Below are 11,609 nucleotides of genomic sequence, written 5' to 3'. Positions count from 1 at the left end.
GTCAGCGGAAGCAACAATAACTGAGTACATACATAAGTTAAACAAGTTTGCCTTAAGAAGGCTAGCACAAACTGGGATACAGATCGAAAGAGGCGCAGACCTCCTGCCTGGGATCCTCCTAACTACTCCTGGTCGTCGTCAGCGGGCATCACGTAGTAGTAGGCACCTCCGGTGTAGTAGGGGTCGTCGTCGACGGTGGCGTCTGGCTCCTGGGCTCCAACATCTGGTTGCGACAACCAGGTAGAAGGGATAGAGGAAAAGAAGGAGAAAGCAACCGTGAGTACTCATCCAAAGTACTCGCAAGCAAGAAGCTACACTACATATGCATGGGTAAATGTGTAAAGGGCCATATCGGTGGACTGAACTGCAGAAAGCCAGAATAAGAGGGGGATAGCTAATCCTTTCGAAGACTACGCTTCTGGCAGCCTCCGTCTTGCAGCATGTAGAAGGGAGTAGACTGAAGTCCTCCAAGTATCATCGCATAGCAATAATCCTACCCGGCGATCCCCTCCTCGTATCCCTGAGAGAGAGCGACCACCGGTTGTATCTGGCACTTGGAAGGGTGTGTTTTATTAAGTATCCGGTTCTAGTTGTCATAAGGTCAAGGTACAACTCCAAGTCGTCCTGTTACCGAAGATCACGGCTATTCGAATAGATTAACTTCCCTGCAGGGGTGCACCACATACCCCAACACGCTCGATCCTATTTGGCCGGACACACTTTCCTGGGTCATGCCCGGCCTCGGAAGATCAACACGTCGCAGCCCCACCTAGGCACAACAGAGAGGTCAGCACGCCGGTCTAAACCTAAGCGCACAGGGGTCTGGGCCCATCGCCCTTAGCACACCTGCACGTTGCGTGGGCGGCCGGAAGCAGACCTAGCCTAGTGGCGTTCCAGTCCAATCCAGCGCGCGCCGCTCCGTCGCTGACGTCAAGAAGGCTTCGGCTGATACCACGACGCCGGGATACCCATAACTACTCCCGCGTAGATGGTTAGTGCGTATAGACCAAATGGCCAAACTCAGATCAAATACCCAGATCTCGTTAAGCGTGTTAAGTATCCGCGAACGCCGACCAGGGCCAGGCCCACCTCTCTCCTAGGTGGTCGGAACCTGCCCTGTCGCTCCGCCTCAAAGATCCACACAGAGGGCCGTTGGGACAAAGGTCCTTTCAGCCCCCAATCCGTGAATCACTCGCGGGTGCTCCACAAGCCGACCCGTCTTTAGTCGCCACATGTATCCTGTAGAAAGTATGTAGTAATATACCCGTGATCACCTCCCGAGTGATCACGGCCCAGTAGTATAGCATGGCAGACGGACAAGAGTGTAGGGCCACTGATGGAACACTAGCATTCTATACTAAGCAGTAGGATAGCAGGTAATGGTAACAACAGTAGTAACAAGGACAGGCTATGCATCAGGATAGGAATAACGGAAAGCAGTAACATGCTACACTACTCTAATGCAAGCAGTAAAGAGGAGAGTAGGCGATATCTGGTGATCAAGGGGGGGCTTGCCTGGTTGCTCTGGCAAGAGAGAGGGGTCGTCAACTCCGTAGTCGTACTGGGTAGCAGCGGCGTCGGTCTCGGTGTCTAGCGGAAGAAGAGGGGGGAAGAAACAATAAATATAATGCAAACAGATGCATAACGATGCATGACAAGGCAAGTAACGGTGCTAGGGGTGCCCTAACGCGGTATTAGGTGATACCGGTGAAGGGGGATAACATCCGGGAAAGTATCCCCGGTGTTTCGCGTTTTCAGACAGATGAACCGGAGGTGAAATGTTGCAGGTTCACTATGCTAGGGACACGTGGCGGATGAACGGGTTGCGTATCCGAATTCGTCTCGTCGTTCTGAGCAACTTTCATGTACAAAGTTTTTCCATCCGAGCTACGGTTTATTTTATATTAATTCTAAAATATTTAAATCACTTTTAGGATTTATTTATTTAATTTAATCAACATTATCCAGAATAGTGTCTGCTGACATCATCATGACGTCAGCATGACGTCAGCAGTTGACTTGGTCAACCTGACAGGTGGGTCCCGATCGTCATACTCTGTTTTAATTAACTAACAGTTAATTAGGTTAATTAGTGATTAGGTTAATCTAATTATAATTAATTAACCTAATTAATTCCTTAATTAATTAATTAATTAATTTTATTATTATTATTATTTTCTCTTTTTTTTGAATCGTTCTGGGCGTGGGGCCCCCTGTCATTGGCCCAGAGGGGCTTTGCGGGTGCCGGGTGTCGGGCACCAGCCCGAGCAGTTCGGGCGTGCGGGCAAACCCGACGACGGGCGCCGCGGGCGTGGCCGAAGCCTGAGCGGCGACCAGCGCGCTGGGGCGGCACGGCGAGGCCCCCAGGCCGCAGCGGCAACAACCGAGGGCGGGGTGCGCGAACTGCGACGGCGGAGGTGGTGTTCAGGGGCGGAGCAGAGCTCCGGGGCGCACGACCGTCGGCGACGAGGCGAGCAAGGGCGTGGCCGTGCATAGTCCTGGTGAGGCGGGGCGGTGCGGGGTCGACGGCGACCAACAGGGACGCGACCACGGTGAGCGCGCACGGGAAGGAGGCCGCGGGCGTGCCCGCAGGCAAGGCGCAGGGCGCGGCCACGCACCGGGCGCGGACACGACCAACAGGGGCAGGCCCGTGGCGGAGGCTTCGTGACGAGCATGGGGAAGGGGCGGTGACCGGCGAGGCGGTGTGCGTGCGCGCGAGGCGACACAGAGGAGAAGGAGGAGGGGAAAAGGCGGCTGCTCACGGCGGGAAGTAGGGACTAGGCAGCGGGCGTGAGGAGGGCGACGGGGACGAGCGACGTGGTGGTGGCGACGGGCGTCGGGGTGACTTCGGGGCTTGGCAACGGAGTGGCGGTGGGCGTCCAGCGAGGCGACGCCGTGGAGGAGGACGAAGGCGCGGCGGAAGGAAAACGCGAGGAGGAGGCCGGAGGTTGGTGCTCGGCGCCGGCGGGCGGCGACTGTCTCCGGGCACGGGCGCTCCGAGAGGAGGGGAGCGAGTAGCGAGGGGAAGTGGGGGTCTTCGCCCCGATCCAGATTGGATCGGGAGGGGGGAAGAGGGAGTGGCGGCGTGGGGGGAGTGGGTGTTTTGGGTGGGGGTTAGGGTTAGTGGGGGGGTGGGGTGGCCTAATAGGCCTGGGGAGGTGCGGGGTGGGCCGGCGTGGTCGGCTGAGCCGACTGGGCCAAGGGGCCCAGTGGGGGGGGCTTGTGGCCTGCTGGGCCGAAGCCCAGGGGGCAAGGGGGGGGGTTTCTCCTTTTCTTTTCTTCTTTTTTTTTGGTTTTGTTTTCTGTTTTTTTTTGTGTGTTTTCTTTCTCTTATTTATTTTATGTTCTGTTTTATTTCATTTTCAATCATTTAGACATTCTATAAAATATGTTTGCTGCACTATAATTACCTATGCCATTTTGGCACAGCCCGAACATTTTAGTTTAATATTTTGAAAACTTTTATAATTTAACTTTATTTTAATGTTTGAATTTGACTCGGTTTTGGACTAACGGTAGATTATCAATAGTAACCGGGGTGACGTGGCATGATTATCGTTGGATTACTGTAGCTTGATTACCCGGGCGTTACAATGCCCTTAGAGTGATTCGTAGCCCGGACTCAGCCGCTCCTGCCCATGATCATTAAAGTCAGAAAAAATAGGGAAAATAAAGTCAAAAATATCTAAACCTTGTTGGTATCCAAGATGTTTGGGTGCACAATGTGAGTGCAAATTTTCGTGGTGTTTGGAGATTTGAGGAGGTTGTGGCAAAAAAAAATTAATGCTCAAAAGAAACTTTGAAAAAAAATGCACTGCTTAAACCTGATTTTGTTCTTCTGCCACGACCTCCTCGAATGTCCAAACACCACCGAATATTTCACGCATCCTGGCATCTCTGATGCCAAAAACATTCAGTTTTTTCTTTTGTTATTGTTTTGAATTTACTGTTCATCAGGAGCATATGATCCTGGGCTCAGACATTATATAGACCGAATTATACGTGGACCGAAGAACATGGCTATCATCTCTAGAAGGGCGGGAATAAACATTTACACATTCGATCCAATTATATAGACCTATCCGTTTTGCTCAAAAAAAAAGACTCGTTCATACACATGAACATGGTAGAAGAAAATGCTGCCCAAGCAGCCCTGCACTACATTTGCACCAACTACTCCCTCCGGTCCTTTTTAGTTCGCATATAAGATTTGACTGAAGTCAAGCCTCGTAAAGTTTGACCAACTTTATAAAAAAGTATCAACATTCACAATCTGAAATTAATACCAATAGATGTGTCATGACTTAAAGTTTCATATTGTATAACTTTAACATGGCAGATGTTGATATTTTTTCATATAAATACGGTCAAACTTTGTGAAGTTTGACTTTAAAAAATTCTAATATGCAAAGTAACAAGGACCGGAGGCAGTACAACGTGATCATCAATGACCATAACTGCCAAGCTTTTGATGTCGAGCAAAGAAGCCTATACACAACACTAGCGTGGGCCCTCAAAAGAAAAAGATGACGCACCAAAACGGCGGCCTCTCAGCCAAAGGAATTCACAAGGCAAACTAAAATGCTAGCAAAAAATATATGATAAGAAGCAGGGCGAAAGCCTTTTTTGGTAAAAATATATGATAAGTTTCTAGATATCATACCACCACACATATATCGATATCTACAGCGTCGCACTAACGATCCAATATTCACATACACCGGTTCTAAACCACCACGTACAAGACCGCCTTCGAGAGGTCGCACAAGCTCTTTACTATTTCATCACTGGTATACCAGACCGGCAAACAGTCGTACAAGAATGATATAGATCAGCAATACCACGGCACAATCAAGTTTATCATGTGATCTTTTGTAGGAAACTTTATCATGTGATACCAAAATGTGTCCTTCCTATGTCAAATGTACTGTCTGCTTTCTGTGATAAAGCTTTACCTTTTCAAGCACTATGTTCTCTATCCCAACTTACTACTCACTGAAAAGGTAAACCTTCTATTTATGTAAAGAACTATACCTAGCCATCAGAAAAATGCTAGTCCATGGTTTCCAAACCATGTTCATTTTACTTACTATGTAAACATGCATTGCCACATACCACAGTAATTACACGCATCAACCAAAGTTAAAAATGCAAATGAAAAGATGGCAACATAGCTAGATAGCAACCAATTAATTAGTCACAAAATTAACACATGGTTCTTTTTTCCTACCATGTACAAAATCTTAACATAACATGTGGCCGCGCTCAGCATGGCTAGTGAAATTCTAAACCAAAACTGTTGTCTGTTAAAGACTTTTCCCGTGTATAAAATATTACCTTCGTTTGTACCAAAATATAAGACGTTTCCTAGGCTAGGCAAAACAAGCAGAAAGTCTCTCTCTCTCTCTCTCTCTCTCTCTCTCTCTCTCTCTCTTTATCGAAAGAAAATAAAGAAGCGCGTGGCTAACCCGGTCCCTCAGCCCATTCCTGGCAACTAGATGCAAAGTCACGCCATATCAGATGCATGTTTTTTATGGGAGGAAAATATCACATGCATGTTGATTAATTAAACTCTGTCTTCTACTAAAAAGATCTCTGTCTGACGCAATCTGTCGTCGCCACCATACGCAACATATACAACACAATATTTCGTGAGGAAGACCTCTTCTCGTAGGCGATCATCAGGACGACCTCTTCCAACCTGTTCGGCTAATCATATACGTATAAAATAATATGAGCAGCCTCGTGCAGCAAAGGAAAGCTGCGGTAGCGGTAGGCGACGTACGGCAGTGCTAATAATCAAAGTTTGACAACGGCATGGGGAACATGTCAAACGCGCTTCCACAAAGTCCTATCGAGTTCAACATCCCACAAAATAGCTAAGGCTATATATAGCTTCCATACCGTTGGTTTCCCTCACATCCATCTCTGCGAAATTCCTTCATTCCCTTCTAGCAGCTAGCTTACCAATTCGTCCATCAGTGGCAAATCAATTCTAGCCTTCTCCTTCTAACGTGCAGTAATGCACATGGCCGCTTCCTCTTGCTTCCCGTTGGCTGCTCGCTGCAGCCTCTTGCTCACGGCAGCGCTGGTCCTAGCGCTGAGCCATGGAGCCCATGGTCATGCCGGTGCCGGTGCTGGGTTGAGCTCGTCCTTTTACGACGACTCGTGCCCGAGTGTGCGTGACATTGTCCGGCGCGTCATCCAGAATGCCCGCGTCGCCGACGCACGCATCCCAGCCAGCCTCATCCGCCTCCACTTCCACGACTGCTTTGTTCAGGGTTGTGACGGCTCACTTTTGCTGGACAACGACCTCCCGGCGATCATGACCGAGAAGGAAGTCCTTGCCAACGATAGGTCAGCACGCGGGTTCGATGTGGTCGACAACATCAAGCATGCGCTTGAGAATGCATGCCCTGGCATCGTGTCCTGTGCCGACATCCTCGCCCTCGCCTCCGAGATCTCTGTTGAGCTGGCCGGAGGGCCTAGTTGGAGTGTGCCGTTGGGCCGCCGTGATGGCACGACCACAAATATCGAGAGTGCTAACAATCTCCCGAGCCCCTTCGACTCTCTAGAGACGCTCCAGGAGAAGTTCAGAAACTTGGGCCTCGACGACACTGACCTTGTCGCCCTCCAAGGAGCGCACACCTTTGGGCGGGCACAATGCCAATTCACACAGCAGAACTGTAGTGCTAGGCAGGACGAGGAGACACTGGTGAACCTTGACTCAGTCACCCCTGACGTCTTCGACAACAAGTACTATGGCAACCTCTTGCGCGGCCGCGTCCCTCTCCCTTCGGACCAGGTAATGTTGTCCGATCCCGTCGCCGCTGCAACCACCACGCCCATCGTTCACAGGTTCTCCGGTAGTCAAAAGGAGTTCTTCAAGAATTTCGCGGCCTCGATGGTCAAAATGGGGAACATAAGTCCATTGTGTGGAAGGGCTGGGGAGATTAGGAACAACTGTCGGAGGGTGAACAACAAACCCTATTGAAGAATGAGATTAATGTTATGAGTTGTGAACTCATTGTCCTTGTGTAAATCATTCTTTTAATTCATTCTAACTGTAAGTGTTCCCTTATTATTTTCTTTGGAAACAAATGTCGTGAATCCATTCTTTTCATACCAGATGTCTTGTTTTTTTTTTTGAAACGGAGGCAAAAGCTTTGCCTCATCCATTAAATAAGAGAGAATAGAGTTTGTTACAAGTCACTCAGTACACGGCATGAGATCACTCTCGCAAAATAATGGATCCTAATTTTTTGGCACCGGCGATGACCCAAAGGTTGGCCTCGGTCTCTATAGAGGCAAGCAATATAGTTGGAGGAGCGCTCCTGTGATTGAAAACCCTTGCGTTTCGCTCGTTCCAGAGAGTCCACGAAACAAGCATGGTGAGGGACGCCTTGGCTTGACGGTTTGGCGTGGCGGTGTCGCAGGTACTTGTCCACCAAGCCTCAACCGAGTCGAATAGGGACCAACCGTTGGTGTCAAGACCGAGAATGTGGAATTTGTCAATGATCAAAGACCAGAGCCTCCGCGTGTAGCGGCATTTGTAGAAAAGATGAGGCCCACATTCCTGCACTCTCATGCAGAGAGGGCAGAGATCACAGTTGGGCCACCTACGTTTTGCCAAACGATCGGCAGTCCAAATTCTGTCTTGTAGCGCTAACCAAGCGAAGAACTTGACTTTTGGGGGAGCCCAAGCCTTCCAAACCATTTTGTCCAAGGGTGTGAGAACCATCCCTAAGAATTGCGCCCTGTATGCGTATGCGGCCGAGTAGATCCCACTAGCCGTATGCTTCCACACAATGTCATCCTCGGTGAGATCATCGAGTTGGACCTCCTGCAAAAGCGCCCATAGGGTGAATAACTGCGTGATGTGCTCCGCGGAGATGATGGTGGGCGGTTTGATCTTGAGGATCCATGCATTGTGTGAGAGGGCCTCCCGAACCTTCCAATTCTTTCTCTTTGACGCTATGTGAATGAGCGGGGCAATGTCTTTTGGCTTGCGCCCATGAAGCCACGGTGAGTCCCAAAAAGGGGTCTTCGCACCGTTGCCAATGGTGATAGTAGTGGAGGCATAGAAAAAATTTAGGTCCTCCTCATTGCATGGGTTTCCCATCCCCACCCACATCTTGGTTGGCTCCTTCCATTCGTACCACGGCCATCGCAACCGGAGGGCACGTGTAAACTTGTTGATGTTGAGAACTCCAAGTCCCCCATACTGAAGTGGCCGGCAAACAATCTCCCAATTCACCTTGCATTTTGCTCCCGTTGTCTTGTCCGAACCGGACCAAAGGAAAGCTCTCTCAAGTTTGTTGACTTTGAGCAGGATGGTTGGCGGAATAACTAGAGGTGTGGCGGGGTAGACCACTTGGGAGGTGATCACGGACTTGACAAGAGTCGTTCGTCCGATGGTGGTGATGTTTTTGCCCTCATAAGTTGTTAGCTTGTTTGCAGCCTTGTCCACTAGAAACTGAAGATCCACCAACTTTAGTTGCCAAACTGAGAGAGGGAGCCCCAAGTATCGTAGAGGGAAGGAAGTCCTAGCAGCCGGCACCCTCTGGGTCAGACGTCCCAAATCGAGGTGGTTGCATCGGATGGGCACAAAAGAGCTCTTGTTGAAGTTAGTGCACAGTGCTGTGACCTCACCGAAGCCCCTCAAAATGTTAGCAAGGTTGTCGACGTCCCTTTTGATCGGAGCCAAGAAGACGGCCGCATCGTCCGCATAGAGGGAGGTCCTCATCATGGCTCCCCTACCCCTGATTTTATGGAGGAGCCCCATTCTCATAGCCACCTCGAGAATTCTTTGGAGAGGGTCAATGGCGATGACGAAAAGCAGCGGGGATACGGGGTCCCCTTGCCGAAGGCCCTGTCCATGCTTAATTAGGTCGCCAGCAATACCATTGAGGATTATCCTCGAGGAGGAGGAGCTAAGAAGGGCTGCGATCCAGTCCCTAAACTTGCTTGGGAATCCTCGCCATTGGAGAAGATCGAGCAAGTACTCCCACTTCACGGTGTCGAAGGCCTTGCAGATGTCAAGCTTGAAGATAAGTGAAGGGGTCTTGCTCTTGTGCAGGCGCCGAGCGAGGTTACGAACATACATGAAATTGTCGTGGATGCTTCTTGTTTTGATGAAGGCACTTTGGGTGTTGGAAACGAGCTTTGACATGTGGAGGCCAAGCCTTAAGGATTTGCAATAATCTTCGCAATCGCGTGGAGGAGGCTAATGGGCCTATAGTCGGTGATTCCCTCCACCCCATCTTTCTTAGGCAAAAGCACCACGTTGGCGGAATTGAGCCACTGGAGGTTTGACGTGTGTAGGGAGTCAAAATGGTGTATGACCCGCATGAGGTCGGACTTGACAATGTTCCAACACCTCTTGAAAAAAGGCCTGTGAAGCCATCCGGACCCGGGGCCTTGTCACATGGCAAATCATTGATCGCTTTGAGGACCTCACCCTCGGTCATAGCAGAGTCAAGATCATGGAGGTCGAGGGGTTCGAAATTTAGCTCATCCCAGTTGAAGTCTTTGCAGCTTAAACGGCCCTTCTTCATGACGTTGGAAAAGTGCTCATGAATTACTTTCTCCTTGGCCACATGCTCAGTGACCCATCCTTGCTCGTTCTTGATTCTATGGATGTGGTTTTTCCTCCTTCTAGCATTGACTCGACGGTTGAAGAATTTAGTATTTGCATCCCCCTCCCTAAGGTTGGAGATTCTGGCACATTGCTTCTTGCGAGATCTTTCAAGCACGGACAAGGCAATGACCCGCCTCTTGAGCCTAGTCCGTAGCTCACGCTCGTCGACGGACAAGAGCCTACCCTCTTGGGCAATGTCAAGGCGGAGAATCACCAAAAGGGCGACTTGGAGGTGGATTTTTGCCTTTGAGAAGAGGCCCCTACTCCACTCGGAAAGGCGAAGTGCCATCTTTTTGAGCTTGTGGTAGAGAATTTGGTATGGCTCAGTGTGGTCGACTCTTTCACTCCACACCTTTTGAACCACCTCATTGAATCCGGGCATGGAAACCTAGAAGTTTTCGAATTTGAAGACCCGAGGCCTTCGCGGTCCCTTATCATCGGCAAGAAAGAGCGGACAGTGGTCGGACAGAGAGGAGGAGAGAGCATTCAGAATATGGGAGTTGAATGTAGTATCCCACTCTGCGTTGCAGAAGAAGGAGTCCATCTTGCACAGGGTTGGGTTTGCCCTCTCGTTGCTCCAAGTGAATCTGCGGTTTTGAAGGTGGATTTCCTTGAGCTCACAGCTCTGGAGCGCTGCCCTGAAGCGATTGATCCTGCTACAATTAACATTTCTCTTGTTCTTGTCTCTCGCCCGGTAAATTTGGTTCAAATCTCCGGAAGCAAGCCAAGCCATTCCTGGAGGCGGCTTCTGACTCAAAAGCTCGGCAAAGAAAGCATCTTTGCAGGAGTGTTCCGTGGGACCATAGACGGAGGTGATTTTGAGGAGCACATCAGTTCCACGCACACTAACCATTGCGGAAAGGCAATACGTGTTGAGGGATACATGTGACACGTCAACAAGAAGATCATCCCAGAGTAGCAAAATGCCTCCCTTAGTGCCAATTGCCGGTCTTTGCGTGAAACTGCGCAATCTCTGCCCTCCTAAAAAGGCCGCCGTGAATTGATCGACATTGCCGAGCTTTGTTTCTTGCAGGCAAACAACATGGCAAGACGATGAGGCGATGGTGGCGCTAACCGTGGAGCGTCGATTTGGGCAGTTCAGTCCCCTCACATTCTAGCTTAGAAAATTAATCGGTTGCTCTAACATTATAAACTGGAGGCACCCTAGAGCTCAGCCATTCAAAAGATGATGTCGTAGAGGAACTAGTACAGGTGAGATTGCCACTGGAACCAACAGGAAGCACACCACATGCCATGCAAGGCATAACCACAGTGCCTGGCCCTTCAAAGAAGCGACCAGGTGCATCCCAACGATTACATGGCCATAGGCCAACGACGACTATCTTGCTTGCGGTACAGAAAGCACCCTTACACTTGGGACGAACGCCTACAGGACCGGGAATTTTTGCTAACATAGGAAACTGATGACCCCAGGTTGAGCAGAAGCAGCGAAAGCTCAGCTTGCCTCCTACTGCACCGCGGTGCCGGTGTTGTTCTGCTCCAGGTCAAGCGCACCTCCCCCTCCATGTGCTATGAGGGCCTCCTCGACATCCGTTGCGCTGCTGTCATCAAGCTTGAACAACCCACGCATGGCCACGATCACGTCCGGCGACAGCTGTTCCTTGAAGCGATCCGCAAATGCATCCAACGCAGCAGCAGTGACGTCTTCCCCGTCTTTGACAATGCCCAAACTGCGGCACACAAGGAGCTCGGCAGGCCTGGCTACTGGAGTTTGCTTGGAGCATGCTCCAGCCGATGGCTTGCTGATGGAAAACCCGTCGTTGGTCTTGGTAATGTTGATTCCAGCCATGGTCTTCCGACGGGCCACCGGCACCCTGGGAAGGCTTGGAGCAGGGGTTGGCAGGAGAGCCTCCTGGCGTTCTTCAAAGAGGGGCGCAAGGCACTGCAAGCCCACGGCCCCGCCCCCACGTAGCCTTTCTTCGCAGCCGCACCGGCGAGGGCGTGCGCC

At 50.4% G+C, this 11,609-nt stretch overlaps 1 pseudogene; it reads left to right on the top strand.

Annotated features, from left to right (window-relative positions):
* Positions 1 to 5,936: 5,936 nt before the first annotated feature.
* On the top strand, positions 5,937 to 7,138 carry LOC125548956 (peroxidase 2 pseudogene; annotated as a pseudogene).
* Positions 7,139 to 11,609: the final 4,471 nt, after the last annotated feature.

This window comes from Triticum urartu, chromosome 3A, assembly GCF_056163025.1.
Source record: "Triticum urartu cultivar PI428250 chromosome 3A, HENAU_Tu73, whole genome shotgun sequence".
NCBI lineage: Eukaryota > Viridiplantae > Streptophyta > Magnoliopsida > Poales > Poaceae > Triticum > Triticum urartu.
This window is presented reverse-complemented; position numbering and strand designations above follow the sequence as displayed.